Genomic DNA, 11,509 nt, shown 5'->3' on the forward strand with positions numbered 1-11,509 from the left:
AAACCTAAAAAAATATATCAAATTTTGTGACTTATTTTAAGAGAATGACAAAGATCAGCAAAGATCACGCTGTCGGCTTCATTTCTGTGTAATCTGAGCTTCTTATTTTCCACACCCTCCTCTGTTAGACAAAAGTGTGTTCATCTGAAACCTCCAGCATGGACCAGAGCCAGCACTAATCCACCATTTGTGCTCCTGGTTGAATCTGACAGAAGCAATTATCTCCACAAAAAGTTGATAAAAGATGGATTTAAGTCCATTTTGGAGTTTACTATTCTCTAAAGAGGATAAGAAACAATGATGTACACAGCTCTAAAGTACAACTTACAGCATCCACTCAAGTTTATGAACTTGTTTGTTGTGTCAGTTTGACAATTTTTTTTAATACAAAAAAAACCACAAACTACAGAGAAAACAAATATTTAAACTCCTGACACTGAGATAATAAATTATGGCATTTCTGTATTAAAATATAATCAATAACATCCTTAGGTGGTTTCAGTGCTTTTTAGGTTACGATAAAAACAAGCGTGACGACACTTGACTACAGTGAGAACAACATAAATGAAAGCATTGGTTTACTTTACTTGTTTCATGTTTGGTGCTATTACACGTTCACTGTGTTTAAAGTGAAATCAGGAAGAAAAGCATAGAGATGTACTTGAAACTAAATGTAAAACTCTTTTACTACAATTAATGGCAATAAAATTAATGAATCACTATAAAATTAGTCTGTTTGTCTTACTAATGTGGTTTAACAACTATAATTAGCTATTATATGCTCACAGGAGAAGTTAAAAATCTACAAATTAAATGTTTTATTTTTAAATTTCATGTATTAAAGGGGCGGCTAGCTCAGTCTTTTTTTTTCCTGAAATGCTTAAATTTTTGTGTTGGATTTTAATGTTGCTTTCAACTGTTTTGGTGAAAAAAAACCATTTAAAAAACTGTTTTCATGATGGATCTGCTGAGTTTAAAAGCCCGAATTTGCCATGAACATGACTTTTGATTGTCATGGAACAAAGCTAAAATGTTGTGGGATGTATCCAATTTTGTTAGGTGTAAAAATAAAATTATTTTTTTTTCTTCTGGTTATTTTCAACTAGAACTGGTTTGTGTTGAGGAATTGAAGCAAACATCAAACACATAGTAAAATATTTCAGGCCTTTTTTAGTAGCATTTTTTTTCATTCTCTTGATACTCAATAGTGTCATGACATACTGTAAAACTGTTAAAGTATTTTCAGTTTCTCGAGTTGCACACTTGGGCCTTTTTGCTCAAGTGTGAGCAGCTTTGTAAAAAATATTGATGCATTTGTTTCACAGACACTTTACTGCTGTATATAAGGCTGCATTACATATTGAGCAGCTTTTGAGCTGAGCTGAAACCAGATCATTTAATGTGCATTTAAACTGCGCTAACTAAATTGAAAGATGCTGAAAGCCTCTTTTAAATCTTATCTTCAGTTTGTTTTTTCTGGGATTCTCCTGTTTTGCTACAGAAGCTGACAGTCACTGCGAGCTTTCAGCCATCATTAGGATGTGACTCACCAGAAAGAAAAAACCTCTCATGGTTGAACCCCTACAGTGCAGCTTTCTTCAGAAATAGTCATAACTTGCAAAAATTACAGTACTTAAGCAGCTATTAGCAGTTGCTTCATGACAGTAATTCGGGAAAATTGGGTGGAGATCGGTGTACCATTTCCCAGAAACCATGAAATGAAAAAAGTTGCAGCGATAGAGCAACAAAAAAAGCATCTTTGCTTTTATGTTGATGTTCTAGTAGCTGCATCATAACATTAAAGTCAAAGCCTTAAGCTAAAATTAAAAGTGGCCAACTTTATTGATAAAAAAATGGGAATCCATAAAAAAAATAAAAAAAACATAAATAAGTGAGTAAAACAATTGGATTTTATACTTGGAAAATAAATTTCCCTGTCCTGTCGACTAATCTAATATAACACAGTTACCTAAATGGAAGAGAGTCAATGTTGATTGAATATCACCCCACATTTTGCTCTGAGCTCCACTCAGGTCTTTGTAGAACAATCTGCCTACAGGTGACAAACAAACGACTTCTACACATGGCACACAGCTAATCACCTTCTGTTTGAGGTCCAGCAGCTATTGTCTGACAGCTCATCCATTTCTAATCACACCTTTTAACCAGAAAGGCCGTTCAACCTAGTGAGCTACAGGCACCACCAGGCTCTGTTAACCTTTAAACTTCATCAGGGCGATCCAACCAATCTATCCAACACCCCGTTTGCTTCCAGCTATCCCTGCCCTTCCTCCTGGATCGAGTGTCAATCAATCAGACCCTAGAATCAGCTGACGTAGAAAAGTAGGGCAAGGCTGGATTTATAATAAGCAGGGCTGTAGATCTTGAGGATCTATGGATTTCATTTTCAAGTTAACTTTATACTCACTTTCAGCTTTTATTGGGTTTGGGACAAACAATTTAATATATAATCCCTTGTTTGACATTTGACCCCAAGTAAAAAATAAAAAAATCATGCCATATATATTTTCTTATTTTGCAGAAATTATGTTGAGAGCATGTTAAAGGAGGAGAATGGGTTTAGAATGTGAAGGGAAAGAGCAGAGAGCATGAGAGATTCTTTTCTCCCACTGACTGAAAACCACAAACTGAAACCAGAAATCTACTTATAAATTGAGGATTTTCTTGAGAAAATTACATACAGCGGGATCCTTAATCGTGAGAATAAAATCTTTGCAAAATGTAAGTGCATCTAAATGCCAGAAACAGAGGTTTTGTGTTGATTTTAAAGCTATGGTTAAGAGGTCATTAAAGGACCTTATGTTAAAGCAGTTTTATTTTTCAACAATTATAAGCAGATCTGTTTCTTTCAGTAAAACCTTAGGTGATGTCAATAAAATAGAAAGAAAACTATAGGAAAACTATAGCTCAGTCCGAAACAAACTGAGACCATCTCAAAAGCTGGGTCAGAGAGTGGTTCCTGGTCCTAGACCAGAGTCAAGTTGGGTGTATTCAGACTGAAAATGTGTTGTGTATTATCAAGGGAAACGAACTCAGGTTCACTTTAAGCGAACCAAATGACCAAATGTGTCCAGTCTGAATACACCTTATATACGTCTTCCTAAATTGTACCATTCAAATCTATGGCTGAGGCTAAGTGAGAATATTTTAGAGGATGAAATCAGTCAAAGCAAGGAAAGAACATTTCATCTCTCAATTAGCTTTTTATCTAAATTGGCAAAAAATAAAATTATCTTTGAGTATATGCAGTGCAACTGCAGAGGAAAAGGCAAGCTCTAATGATACAGTTTAACTAGAACACAGACTAGTCAGCTTTAATTATAACTTGTGTCAATAATTTGTTGTCTGGGAGCTTAGTGGTGTTGTGCATTTGCAGAATACAAAAATATCAAGAGTCTTTGTTTGTGCTGACACGTCTGGAAAAACAGAACACGTTTTTCCATTAGCATCACAGCTGCACCCGCTGGCCTCAAGACGCAGAGAAAGAACCGACTAAAGACGTTCTCAGTCATAGCATCTATTGACCAAATTAAGAGTCATGTTTTCCACTCTTTAGTCTGTATAGAAGTGTGTGTAGGTGTCCACAGATGTCCACTTCACATCTGCTTAAGGCTTCATAGTGAAAGCATGCCAGTGCTGGAGAGGAACCTTCTCCAAAAAACAGGCTCACAGAGCTGAGCTCTCAGCCACCATTAATCTCCCATCGTCTCCAACTTGAATTTCAAAGCACTTCTTGCTGGTCACAGCAGAGAGAAAAGGTTAAGTTTGTGTGGATGAAACGCAGATGGTTTGTTTAGGTTTTTTAATTCACGAACTGAAGCTGTCAGCAAAACGGTGAGGTGTTTTAACACACGTTCTCACATCACACTGCATCCTGTTGAAAAGCCACATCCTCAACGCCACACACCCCGCGACTATCCCCCCGCCGTCTCTATGTGCTGTCAGCTCCGAATGTAGCAGAGGTCCTCTCCTTTATTACACACACTGTGTGGGGGAGCCTGACAGTTCATAACTCAACAGCAGCTCATTAGGACGCAGAGGAGCAAAGAGGGGAAAAAAGGGACGACTGCTCTTCAAAGTGTGCCGATGTCATGTCCAGCAGCCGGACAATCCAACTGTTGCTCATTAAACACTAACGATTAACACTGAGCTCTGACGGCGTTAAAGCAGCCTTAAAAATATGTTTTTTTACTTTAAAGAAGTCAAAAGAATTCTCTTGTGGGAATATATGGGGGCGAAAAAAATAGGCCACAAATAGAAAAATAAAATTCCCCAAAAAACAAAAAAGCACATCTGCACTGCTGGAAGCAATTTCTGTGTACTTGTTGATGTATTTAGATGCTCTTCCATCTCCTTTCATTTAAGAACAGTAAAGCTGAAATGTCTGACAGGAGTAAGCACATTTCAGGAGATTTACATCAAGTCTTAACTGATGTAAAGTTTTCAGCTCTTGAATTGGTTTCTGGTCGTAGAACATGGACTGTCACTGCTGAGAAAGAAGCAGAACTACCACAAAGCATCTACAAAACGACACTGAACTCTGACGTGTTCTCCACAGAATGGTCATGTGCTTTCTATAGATTTTTCCCCGTGATCCCGTCCCACCCATGCAGCGTTTGAAATGACATTCTAATTATTTATTAGGACCTCTTTGACCCAGTTTTGTACTGTTATCCAATATGCTTAAGAGTAACTAAACTGCTTAATCCTCAAATCAAATACTCACCATATGGTTAGCTATTTGCTCTAGAAGTGCCAATCTAAAACCTGCACGAGAATCAAACTAAACGGTTAAAATGTGGCTTGAATGTTTAAGGATTCACTTATTTTTTATGCAACAGATTTATAGTGAATTCTGTTAGAGCATAGCAGTTAAAGTATACTGTGACAACACCAACATGCTGATGTGCAGGAAGTCCTCCGTTTACTCTGTTAGTACACTAACAGGAATTGATTAGTTAGAAATAAACAGCACGGCTGGATGACATTGTGTTTTTTAATCATCTATAGGGCTTTAGGGCACGGAGAATAAAAAAATGTCACCATGTGATGTCTGAGTTTGATTAGAACCCTCAAAGTAAAACATTGTGCCTCGTCTTTTGAAGGACACAGCATGTCATTACATAAACCGACTGCAGTGTGCAGGAATGACCTTCTGTCCTTGTTGCAGGGGAGCTGAAGACGCTTCCTGAACATTTTCCTCTGGTCTGCACAAGTGTTGCGTGGAAGATGCGCACTGTTTTGTTTATTAACATAATAAGCAGATTGCGAAACAGATGTCTTTTAGAGATGCTTTCAGCAATCACAAAGCTTTAATTAGTTCATTTTTTTGTCACAGTTCAGACGCCGCTGCTTAAGTAGCATCTGTTCAGTCGTTACTTGTTGAAGATTTATTTCTTCTTATGCAATGAAACACCACGAATGGAATGATTCTGACTTTAATCCATTTTGAATTAATTTATATGATATGTATTAGTCAGGACAAATATAGACATGTCCAAGTGCTGTACATGTGGTGTTTTCATGCAAAAATCTCTCAATGTTTGAGGCAACTTGAACAACAGCAGCATCCTTGAAAAGAATGACTGCAATGCACAGGGATGTTTTTACAGTTCCAGGGCCAGACAAATAAAAATGCTGAGGCAAGCTTTGATATCATTTTGGCTTTACACATCTATGTTTTGGGGTTTGACTTCTAACAGAACAATTACATCCATTCCATAAATATCTTTGAAAAGGGATTTTTAGTAACTTGGAAGCAAATTAAAATAAATAAATAATATATAATATAAAATATATAAATAAAATAAAGATATTTGTTTTTTATTCATTTCTTTTGAGGTATTATTATTATTAATAATTATTATTTTGTATGTTAGAGCTTTAAATTACTTATTTTCTTTGAACAAAATAGCATTTATCAGTTACTTCTTTTATATTTCTTATCTTTTGGTTAATTCCTGGCTTTTTTTTTAAATAAAAAATATATTTTACTAGGATAACAAAGAAAAAAGGCAAAGGAAAGCCAATAAGTAAAAAAAAAAAAAAGATACAAATGAATTATGTTTTTAATAATAAAAGTATTGATTGAATCCATTCAAGAATTTAAAAAATATTCAACAATTCCCTCATATATAGTGAGCAAATTACTGTAAGAGGAATTAGGGTAAATCCTATAATTATTTTATATTTTTTGTGTTTTTTTAAGACAAAATGTGCCAACCCCACCCTCATTAAAATTTTATGAAAATATCTGGCAATCAGTGAGAGTTATGAAATGTGTCTCTGTGACGCCTGGTGGAAGCAGACAGGAAGCAGCAGGATGCCTTTTAAATTCCCACTTCCACTAATCTAGACAACAATTAGACACAAAGCAGGTGGTGTTGCCTCAATGATTTAGTGCAATCACAGCGAAGATGTTATTGTCACTCCAAATGAAGACTTTTGTTGTCATTTGACGTGACTTGCAAAAACTGCATTTAAAATAAAGAGCATAGATGCAACAAGAAGTGTTTTTGTATCATTTGAGTAAGCAGAGCAACACTTTCATCTTCTATCTCACTTGTGTTTAGAGATGCATCCAGATCACTGAGTCAGAGATATCATTGTGCTGAATAGACTATCTAGGCAATAATCAGTAATGTGATATTACAGGATGAATTCCATTTGCAGCAGATGTGTTTTGCAACGAGGAGCTCTATAATTTTCGAGATGGCTCCAAAAATTGTTGTGAACTCCCAATAGATTCCAGGCAGAACATGTCAATATCAACAGTGCAGGTCATGCAATCCAATGCACCAGAACAGTGTTTTTCCAGTCCTGCTGCTGCTACATTCCACAGATTCGGTCACTCTGTGCTCGACGGTGACACACCTGTGATGGGAACAAGAGAAACCTCAGGGGTGGCAAATTATCCACCAGAGAAAGCAGCGGTGAGTTCAACCCAATCTCACATGTTCGAGCGCGATTGTTCAACAAACAACACCCCTACTTAAGTGTTGAACAAATCCAACTTTAACACAAATATTTCTTGATATAATGTAGTCTTGCATACTATCTAAGTACATGCTCCATTATTTCATTGAAATTCTTAGAAATGAATGTCCAACATGTTTGAACAAACACAAGCATGCTTCTCCTGCACCGCTGACACATACCCTCAAGCTATTAAAGCTCTCCAAGTTTTCCAAATACTTCCTTTAACAAACATCTGACTTGAATGAAAGGTATTTCAAACTCTATAATCTTTTTAACTCCTAATACACTCATTATACCAGTTTACTGACAACTGTTTAGTAAACTGTTCAAAATATACATGAAAAAACATGATCCATAATCCTGGTTTGCCTCTTGAGACTGTAAACATCAGATGCTGATTAAATCTGGATTCACGTTCACACACGTTTACATCCGCTCTGAAAGAGCCAAACAGGATGATTACTGAATAGTAGCCCAAAAAACCAGAGGAAGCATCACGTTTACTGTAAACCCAGTTAAGATGGAAAAACTTGTCTATCCAGCCTCTGTCTTCATCTGTCTGGAGGAAGAGTAAAGTTACCATGGAGACCAAAATGATCTAGTTGGACTGATCTGGTGTTATGTTCATGAGATATTCTTGAATGTAAAAGTATAAATAAAAGAAAGGACTCAATTTACTTCACTTTTAGTTTGTTCAGTTTTAGATTAATATAAGGCATAAATATTTTCCTGCTTTACTTTAAAGTTCAAATTACACATATAAAAACAGCAGAATAACTTTCTCAAATTGATAAAGAAACGTGTTTTATCACAGTTACAGGAGAAGTTCAAATTAAAGCAAATTAAAGACAAAAAAAATAGCAACTTACCTTAAGTTAGGAATGTCAACCAGGTAATTTTTAGTCTGCTAAAAAGAAAAAGTGTAAGTGATGAACAGAAACAGGTCCTTTCTCTTGTGTGACACGCAGATGTATGCAGCACTCCGGCAGCTCCACAGCATCAATTCTTCAGGAGGGGGCACCACGTGACTGATTGAAGGCTTGGCCAATCAGAATGCAGCTTTCTCTATCGTTTGGCTACAAGAGGCGGAGCTAACGCAGTCCACGACGTAGTTCAGGTAAAACCTGACGGAAAAACACACTAAAACTCAAATATTCGCACAACTGAGTCCAATATTCCATTTATATGTAACATTTTTAAAACATTATGAATTTTTAACTGTGATTTTTTTTAAATAGAAAGGCTGTAGTGTGTGTTAAGTAGGTTAACTCGAATCAATAACAAAAAAAAGATGAAGTCCGCCTCCATAAATTACAGAATGCAACCCTATACTGCCACCTGCTGGATGGTTTATTAACTGTCTATTTCCACTAATGACCAATTCAGTTTAATATTAAAATAGTACTTATGTGTTGCTAACAGGGATTTATTTAAAAACATAATGTAAATACATATGCAGATTAATTATATGCATACATGAGACCTGCTGTAGAGAAACAAAAGAAGATAAAAAGCAAAAACCGGCAACAATATGTCAATTTAGTTCCTAAATTATGCTTAAAAATGAAAAAACAATTATAATATGCAGTTTAAAAATAAAACAAAATCATGACAAAAACAGAGTTATTTGTAAAATACATAATCTTATCTTTGTTCTGGACATACTTGTTAAGAATTTACTATCTAAAAGACCTCCTTCAAATAGAATTTTTTCTTCATTCATAAGTGAAAGCTAAGGTTACTCTGTGACTTTTAAAACAAAGGTTTGGATTTCATAAAGCAGCCAGTGAACGCAATCATCTGAGGAACACTCTGTACCATTTACTAACAGAAAAAAAACTCATTTTTGTTCATCTGTAAATCTAAAACTGTGATCGCCATAAATTGCACACTATTACAAAATCAGATCAGTATTCCTCTATGTGCCTCATGTTTGTGGACTGAACGGTCAGGAAGCTTTGTAGGCTTCTTCTTTCATGTTCTTACATTGCACACATGTGAGAAGTTCTCCATAGTTCTGTGCTGCTGCATAATCAGCCATTTGATCGTATCCATCAAAAACCTTTAAAAGTGGTACACCAATGAAACAGAGATGCTTCAATCACGCAAACAGAAACTTCAAAATATAAAAATTATTTTAAAAAAAGTGGGCATTGACTGAAGTGTTCTCTCTGAGTTTAGATGTTTATAAACCAAAATTACACTTAGGATTTAGAGATGAAAGTAATTATGGCCATCAAGCCTGTAGAGGTTTCATACAAATGTGTGCTGCTACTTTATAAAAGGGTTTAACCTGCTTTGGTGCAGGCTTGGAGTTATTCTAAAAATAAATAAATAAAAGAACTACTAGTGATCTGGTTATCACAAACACATAACAACAGATCACTGTGTTGTAAAAGAAAATATAAAGCTGCACACCAGCAGCCTCTACAGGCCTTAATGATCACATTTAGACAGAAATTTAGGGCTTAAATATTGACTGAATGTTACATTTGTGCCAAACTTATTTAAATGCATGCTACGTATCAATTTTGATTTTTTTTTATGTCTTTATATGGTAATTTGACCTTATAAGAACAATTATTAGACTCGTGTCCTAGCATTTCTCAGACAGCATTGTTTCGAGGAATAGTTTTGAAAAAGTAACATTTGACAGAAACCAGAGCTTTTCACACCTTTTGAAAGCAGATTATGAATGTCCAGCCATATTGAGCCATCTTTTCTTTTTTTTTGTGAGCCATCTGATTGAAGGTCACCAAGAAGCTGCTTTTAATGAAAGGCCATGTTAAGAACAAGTTTCTTCTGTTAAAAAAAGAAGTTCTGTGGACAGCAGCCAACACAGAAGGATGCAGACACCATGACATCCCAGATGGAGTCTTATCCATGTATGTAGTTGCAGTTGATCCCATAGAAGTTGTGTTTCTTTCCACTGGTCACGTTGTCTCTGAGGTTCACAACAGTGCGAGTGACAGAGTTGTTGAAGTTTCGCTGTGCGTCCGACTTGCTGAATGAATTCTGAAGCTCCAGGAGGCTGACGGTTGAACCGGCTCTGGCCACAGGTCCAGCTTTATTCCCTGAGCCGGTTCTTTGCTGGACAGAGCAAAAACTGTGTGGACTGGGAACACGGTGTCGCAGTTGTCTGCGCTCAGTCATGCCTTCCTGCTCAGAAGACCATCCAGATACAAACTCTACATGAGAGCTTCTGTTTTTGGCTAAAACTGGCTGAGGATTTACAACAGTTAGTTCCTCCTTTCTATCGTTGGGCAGAACCTTTGTGTTCAGCTCAGCTGGCCTGCTCTCTCTGCTCATCCTCGTGTGGGAATGTGGGCGGCTGTACAGGTCTGCGATCTGAGCATTACCCTCTTGGCTTCTCTGTGACTTGGATTCTTGCGTGAGGCTTTCATCAAACCGCACTTTGCAGTTTTCTTTATGCCTGCCCTCATGGGCAGAGCTTTTGTTCCAAGCTCGCTGTTTGTGTGGGATCTCCGGGAAAAGCTCAGAGCTCTGTTCCTCTGTGCAGAAAGTTCTGCGCTCTACTTGACTGTGACCCATTTGGCTGGGAAGTGGCACATGGTCATGGATAGATGTGATCTCTTGTGAGCCATGCTGGTTCATTACAGCAGTGTTTCGATTTGGAGAAATGTCTCTGAGTCCAAATTCAATAGGATGGATAATCCCTACTTTGTGAGCTGGTCTTTCTACAAAACTTGGTTCTGCTTTTAAGGGAGAAGACACAGGAAATGACCTTTTTACCTGGAAGAATGAATGAAAAAGTAAGAAATAAATACATGGAAACAGTTATTTTTCTTTGAATCTATTTACCGGTGATGTAGAGAATGGATCAATTCCATCGATGTCACTTGTTTCATTGAAATTGACCATTTTTACAGGATTTGCTGGATGTAAACCTAAAAATAAATCAACAGTATAAAAAAAATCTTCAAAAAATTTAAGATTGAATGATTTGATAGAATTCATGAAGATTTTCCTTTACCTGTATAGTCCACTTGATAGGATGTGACCCAAAGTTTTTTCTGTAAGCTTTGAAGCATGTTTCTTCTGCTTTTTGACATATACCAGTCATGCTGTTTAGGTTTGGGCAGAATTGGCTTCATAGGAGTAGTGTAAAAAGCGTGATTTTCTCCTTTTTTGAGTTTTGCATACTACAGGAGCATTAAAAGGCATAAGTTATGTTTAATTTATCTTGACCTTAAGAAAATAATATGCCTTTTCAGTCATTAAGTTACGGCCCTGGGCCTTATGGCTGCATCTTCCTACACAGGTGCAGGTATTTGGAAATCAGGTATATGGATATAAAAGATCCATCTTAGGAGCTCTTCATGTGAACTTAACATCTGTTTTTCCTGCCATGGAAAGATCTGCAGCTCTGGGGTCCTTAATTAATTCTCTTCAGGCACTCATCTGTTTGTTTTCTTTATATTATAAACATAAATTTAATTTCTAGACACACGTGCAACGCCACGTTTTCATACTTTTTGGTTGTTTATTC

The 11,509-nt window shown here is 36.5% G+C and overlaps 1 protein-coding gene across 1 annotated transcript in view; it reads right to left on the reverse strand.

The window, feature by feature from the left end:
- The window catches only part of osbpl3b (oxysterol binding protein-like 3b), a 34,823-nt gene extending 26,804 nt beyond the window's left edge, over positions 1-8,019 (reverse strand). Inside the window, exon 1 of the mRNA XM_024268304.1 lies at positions 7,869-8,019. The gene's annotated coding sequence lies outside the window, so the exon portion shown is untranslated. The remainder of the gene's footprint in view (positions 1-7,868) is intronic.
- Between the last annotated feature and the right edge of the window lie 3,490 nt (positions 8,020-11,509).

Source organism: Oryzias melastigma, linkage group LG16 (assembly GCF_002922805.2).
Source record: "Oryzias melastigma strain HK-1 linkage group LG16, ASM292280v2, whole genome shotgun sequence".
Taxonomy (NCBI): domain Eukaryota; kingdom Metazoa; phylum Chordata; class Actinopteri; order Beloniformes; family Adrianichthyidae; genus Oryzias; species Oryzias melastigma.